Raw genomic sequence first — 6,970 nt, 5'->3', positions numbered from 1 at the left:
ATACAAACGCAGAAATATCCTCTCCAAATGTTATCGTTACCTTGCTAAAAAACAAAAAACAAGGTGAATACATTAGCACTACTTCCTGGAAGCCGATGCGTACTGGTATAGAATCTGCAATAATTCGAAGGGGCTGGTTGTATTTGCAACCAGGTAAACGGTCATGTTTATTCTGTATATTTTTATTTGCATACTGTGGATCCGTGGACACTTTGGTGAAAATAAACTGAGAGATATATATTTTAAAAGATGACATTAGATTTTGAAGTACTTTAAAACAATCACGCACGACCACAATCGCAATGGTGATCAGTATTAATTTGGTGACATTTGAGAGTCACTTTTCGTACAATATGAATAATTTTAAAACAATGAAGTTAATCCGAACATTTTTAAAAAATATTACGAGCGCCTGCAACACATCACAAAAATAAAAATAAAACTTATAAGAAGTAATGAAAAATTACTTGAAATCATACCATAAACTTTCGAGTTTATTATATATAACTCGTGAATTTTCGTATCAATAATTTTAAGTATATACCTAATATGTGTGGACATTATTATTTCCTGAGTTTCTCGCAAATTTTTGGGTAATTTTGGTATAGATTTTCTTCTTGCTCTATATAAATTTTGTCGTATATTTGATATGTCTTCAATTTCGAGATCATTTGTTGATTTTTCAGTAAATATTTGTTTGTTAATTAATTTTAACTGCTTTTCTATTAAATCATCCATAGCTTTTCTTTTAACTTGATTTGATATAATTTGTCGTTGAACGTTTTTAGGAGGGAGATGATTGTGTTCAGTTTCTTCTTTTAATATTGTAGTTTTAACCTCGTCAACATACAATTTAGCGTTACAAGTTTTTTCTGTACACCGCCACTTACGTCCATTTTTAGTAAGATTTTTACATGAAAATTTAAAATTGTCATAAAGAATTAGATCTTTTCCACGTTCACTCAAAATTACTTCCATTATAATATTATACGAAATTGCTATTGCTATAGACTATTTCACGTAAACGAATTTATACGAACGACGACACGATACTGATCATTTGGAAAAAAGAAAAATAACTTGTTAGTTATTACTTCCATAATATAATATTATTGCGTTATCTCATTTTTATAAGCGGATATTCCGATTTGACCAATTTATTGCATGTAGATAGATAACGTATAGTATGTACAGTTTAAAACGTAGCGATTTTAAATCGTCCGTGTGTAATATAAACGCAGACGAGTACGTTCAAATCGCCTAGTGTGTAATCAGCTTATTTTTCAACTTCAGTATTGCCGGCGCAATTAATGTATAATCTTTTTTGGACCTAAATATCGTCCGGCGCAGTCGATGTATAACCTTTTTGAATCCCATAATTTTTTTTCCTTACCTGTGATTTCTGGCGCAATTGACATATATTCCCATATATGCACCTACATGATTTAATACATATTATATGCCATGACATTGATTAATGTTTATTTATTATCGTTTGAAATCTAAATCCTCGATCCAACTATATGACTACCTATACATTGTAGGTATAGATAACTACCTACCTATATTTATATTTTTATTAATAATTATGTAAAACATAGCTAGGTAATTCTACAAAAAAAAAAAAAAAAAATAGTACAAATTGTTCGCCGTATATTAAATTCTGTTAATAACTAAAATAGTACATATTGTTCGTGATTTTTATCTTTTCTACGTGACCGTACAGTATAGGGTCCTTACGACCCCGTTAAGCATCTCGCGTACACGGAAACCGTAAAGGAATTTTTATTATTTTTTTAGAATTCGGTAATGCTGGACAGATTGAGAATAGTGTCGTAATAATCGACCGGACTATTTGTTCCTCTTAGTTCTAACTCTGCGTGGATAAAGGTAGGGATAAACGATATTGATTAGGTACAACATTTACAACAATGCATACTTTGTACGTATTAAGCTGTAGGCGTCAGTTGTCGTTAAAGCATATAGGTGCATTACATATTGTGGCGGCACGCTGCGATATTTGTGCTTTTCGTGAGTTCCGTCGTTTGAATGTTTTATTATTAATAGTTGAGTCTCAGGTATACGACCAAAAATTATTTCAGTTTTGACGTTATTTTATAACGTAGGTGGGCGTCATAATATTATATGCATGTTGTGCAGGCAGCCGGTGGGTACAATACAACCACGACTACTAAGCGTACATTATTACAATATTATGTATAGATACTACTTTCGAACCACCGCGTATATTATGATAATAATATTATCTATTATATTAAACATGTATTTTATACAATAATATGGTAAAAGACACGATTTCTCATGAATTGTGACTGCCGATCGATTTTATCTCGTGTTATAATATTCCTGCAGTGGTAGGTCGTGTAACACAGTTTTTACTTTTTATTCTTGTCATACCAACAAACGAACCACATAACTCAACGATTTCGACATTAAACAACGTAACGTTGACCGGGAGTTGTTGAGTAAATGTATTAATTTCCACAAAAGTGTATATAAAAAAAAATTGAAAAATCTCACTACTCGTAAACACTATACATACCTACCTATAATATACCTACTACAATAAAGCATCAAAATTAAATGGATATTTTATGGAGATTGGTTTTAGACATAATACTATATCTTTAGACGCTGCTGAAAAGAAAATCTTTTGTCGTAGTAATCATTTTTTCAAACAGTTTTTTCATTTAAGTCTACAGACCTCCTGGCAATTAATTTAGCCTACACGCTTATAATAATATTATATGAATCAATATTATTATATTTTATTAGTGAAGACGAAAATATATATGAAAACTTTTTAATTGCATGCAACAACTTCGATGTTAAAAATAAACTCAGTCTTCTTGTGAGGTTTTTCACTTCCTGAAAACATTGCTCATGATCAAAAACATTCCTCTGAAAAAAAAAAAAACTTAGATATAATGTACATTGCATTTTTATTTTACAATCGCAGTGTTTCACAAATACTCGGCGTAAAAGAGATATAACGTAGAGAGGAATTTTAAATATATATTATTTTTTAAATTTGTCTTCTACAAATCTTTTAAAAAATAAATATACATATTGTATTGTAACCGTGGGGGTGGCGTATGTATTACTTATAGTTTATACTAAACGTCCATTTTGACGTAGGCGTAAAATACTAAAACCATGCAATGCATGTATACAATTATACATCATTATGTGCGGTGTGCGTAGCCGAGATTATCGATTATTCGGGATGCGGGCACTGGGAATGAATGCGGGCTGTTTTAATTAATAATGATGAAAAATATCAATCCGTTTGATTTCCTAGTTACCTAAATAAATGGCCGTTCAGAAGGTGCAGTAAAAATAATGTCAGCACGTATATAATTTAGTTCAAAAAGTTGAACATTTTTTTCCATCATTTCTCCAATGATTCAAAAGCCTTGGACATTTTAGAAAATTTTGTAGTGATTTCATGGAAAAGATGGTGGTGTCTTGTTATAGGTAACATACTGAGTTTTATATTTTTACTTTTATTTTTGTAATTAATTATTGTACGATAGAAACAAAGAAACCATTTAGGGGTAAAATCATTTTAAATTTGTGTAGCCAAGAAATGACAGTTTTAATGTGACGTATTATTAAGGGAAGCTTTTTATGTTAAAATCAATTTTTTTAAATGCTAGTAAATTGTATAGAACATAAAATAGAATTTGATTTAGAGCATCACCGACGTACATAATATTTTATGTTTTTGTTAGTGTAAGGGTGCTTAGTATTAAAATATTTAAAGGAACTATTATTTTTTTTCATTTAAAAATAAATGAAAGTAATGAAATGAGTTAAAAAACACTATTGAATAAAAATTGTGTTTCTTGGATCATCATCGACAAGGTATTAACAAGGCTTAAGCAATATTAAGGAGTTTTATATAGGCAATCTTATATGCGTTACGCGGTATGTTTGTAGGAAAAGTAAATGATCACTGAGATTAAATAAAGTTACCCTAGACCGACATGTTATAGTGTAACAATCCAATCCATATGCCGGAAGATAGCCTATAGACATTTCAAAAGCCCCCCCCCCCCTAATAGAACATGTATGTACATAGTTGGATCATGAAATCGTAAGCTGGTTCACATTATTAATATTTAATTAGAATTATGATACCCACACTTAAAAAATTAAATTAAATTAAATCAGCCTAATTGGTAACAATAAATTATATATACATTGCATGTCTATTTCTATGATTTTTATATATTTATATTACTATATTAAGCTAAATCGCACACTTTTCTAAGGTAGTTGTATCCAAAGTCCAAACTTATACACCTTTAAGTGTAAAATACTTTTTTTATCATTGATACATATTTTATTAAAATAAAAAATATATTACAAATAACTTCCAGTTTATTACTCCTACACTATCACAATAACTAAATTAGTATCTTGGACTTAATTTGAATATGTTATAACAACAATTTCATGTTATTCGTGAACGTAAGTAATTCGTTAATTATGGTTGGTAAGTTTATCAATATCACAATTTAAAAAAAAGTTTTGTACTTTTAACAAACCTTTATAGTAAACTCGATGAAAGTTTTCAGCCGTCAGAAATTCGGAACACACCTGACCCTTGATAAAAAAAAAAAAAAAATCATACGTGGTATTTTTCAATACAATGCTGAGCCGATAAAGTGTGTGGTTTTTGAATGCAAAATTATTTCGATAACTCAAATTTTTTTCTTGCCTCTTGAAGTGTTTTTGAGTTGTGATTGAGGTATAAATAACTGAAAAATTATATGGTTAGGTCGAATTTTTTTTTTTATTCCCTGTAAAAGTCTATAGTTATCTTTATTTGACTGTATTTCACAATATTTTAAACGTCATTCAACTGTCTAGGTGCACCATCACACTGCACTGGTTTCGAAATAAAACAATCGCCCTGACCCTGTATAGTTATATAATATATTATTATATGCTGTAGCGACCGTCTTATTATTCGTATTTGTTTTGAAGGCGATGACAAATCATTACGCTGGAAAAACAATAATTCCACGACTGCGCGTGACTATAAAAGTGTTTCTTGGTCTTTGTGACTCGCACGAAAACTACCTGGAAAATTCTAATGCCGACCTTACCTGGTCACCACTCACCTTATACCTACACTGTACGCAGTGCTGTATGTGTAATACTGTGCAGTGTCATATAAAATGCGACGAACGCGAAACTTGACTAACTGCAGGTGACGATTTAAATGCACACGAAATGTGTGGCAATACGCCACGGTAGGGTAAATGCAAATTTACAGCGTGTGAGATGTTGAAATTCTCGGATACTTTTTGTGCGTTTAAAATAATGTGTTCGCAACAGCGTGGCTGTATCGGCTGAACCTATAAAATATACGATATATCATCTAAGCCGCCTAGAGGTTAATGTTATTTCGCTTACAAAATCTGGACGGTTCCCTTGACTTTTGATCGTATGCACTATACTCGTATGCCTTTCAAAACCTTTTTGAATTCGTTAAAAGTTAAGACCAACTTATAAAATTTAAATTCCTCAACAAGTTCTAATTTCTAACTTCCAACTATAATGTATATACACTGCAATATGATACAAGGTTATTATATCATCAGAATTATCGATACCAAATAATAATGATTAATGTATACTACTGTACATAACTGCTCGTAACTGTGAAACCGATTAAATTATAATTACGACTACATACTCGTAATTAGGTATATGGTATAGAATTTATCGATCAGGCGCGATTAACGTACCTACGTCATACCAGCCCCTTTCCCCCATTTTCAAAATATTACAATTTTATTATTCTATCCTTTAGTGTGATATGCTTGTGCGGATTTATGAGAAGTGGTACAATGTTTGTACGACCGAAGGGGCTCAGATGTATCAAAACCCTTCGGGCGAGGGCGTGACGTCACGTCACATAGGAAATTTGAATTTTTTTTTTTATCAATCCTTTAATAATATCACGGTATTGCAATTATATAGATAATATCATATTATGTACAGTACATCCAAGTTCAAAATCAAACAAACTTAAAGTCGTGTTTAGGTTTTTGAATGGTTAAACTGCAGTTCAGATATACATCATCGACGAATGCGAAACTACGGTTTTTGAGTGTAAGTACCTACACGGGTATATAAACCACGCCTCAGAAATATATTCTGTTAAAATTGTCAAAATCACGCTTATTGCGCGTGCAATATAAACGTTTTCGATATACACACAATATAGTGACGAGATTTTCACTTGGAAATTGATGTCTCTCGTGGCGCACAACGTGCACCGTGTTCATAATAATAAAACGATGGTATAATAATAATTGTCGTCACGCGCCGCGAATTCCGTCCTCGTCCCAGACGAATAATAATAATAATATGTCGTCCAGTCCGGTGAAGCGTGCACAATACGATTTTCTCGCGCTCGTTGTGCGGCATAACGATGAAATAATAAATACATAATATTGTGTGATTGATGCTGCGCGAACGTTGCATCACTACAATCGTCAGTTTTCGGCGCGTTTTCGTCATCGTTACGCAATCGTCACTTATTGCCATGTATACAATGTACATAAACACGCGTACAACTATGGGTACTATAGTGTCTCTCGACCATAGGGTCGTGACCCAATTTCGGGTCGCCAATAATGTAAAATGGTTCGGTTATTTTTTACTCCCCCCGTCGAATATTAGTTATGAAAAGGTCGCATGAAAAATCGGGAAAATATCATATATAGGTCGCCACTACACAAAGGTTGAGATCCGCTGATCTATACAACACACACACACACACACATTGCGGGGTGATCTATTTAACGCGTATGTCGCTCATACAGCAGTTATTAGCAAAAGCAAACTAAAGTTTTTGAAAATATATTTTTTTAGATAATTTTAATTTATTGATAGTCATAATATTTTTCTATTACTATCGTAATCATAT

The sequence above is a fragment of the Diuraphis noxia genome, unplaced genomic scaffold (assembly GCF_037042655.1).
Source record: "Diuraphis noxia isolate RWA-SAM2 unplaced genomic scaffold, SU_Dnox_SAM2 contig0001, whole genome shotgun sequence".
Taxonomy (NCBI): domain Eukaryota; kingdom Metazoa; phylum Arthropoda; class Insecta; order Hemiptera; family Aphididae; genus Diuraphis; species Diuraphis noxia.
The sequence above is the reverse complement of the archived record's forward strand: the minus strand, read 5'-3'. Positions refer to the sequence as shown.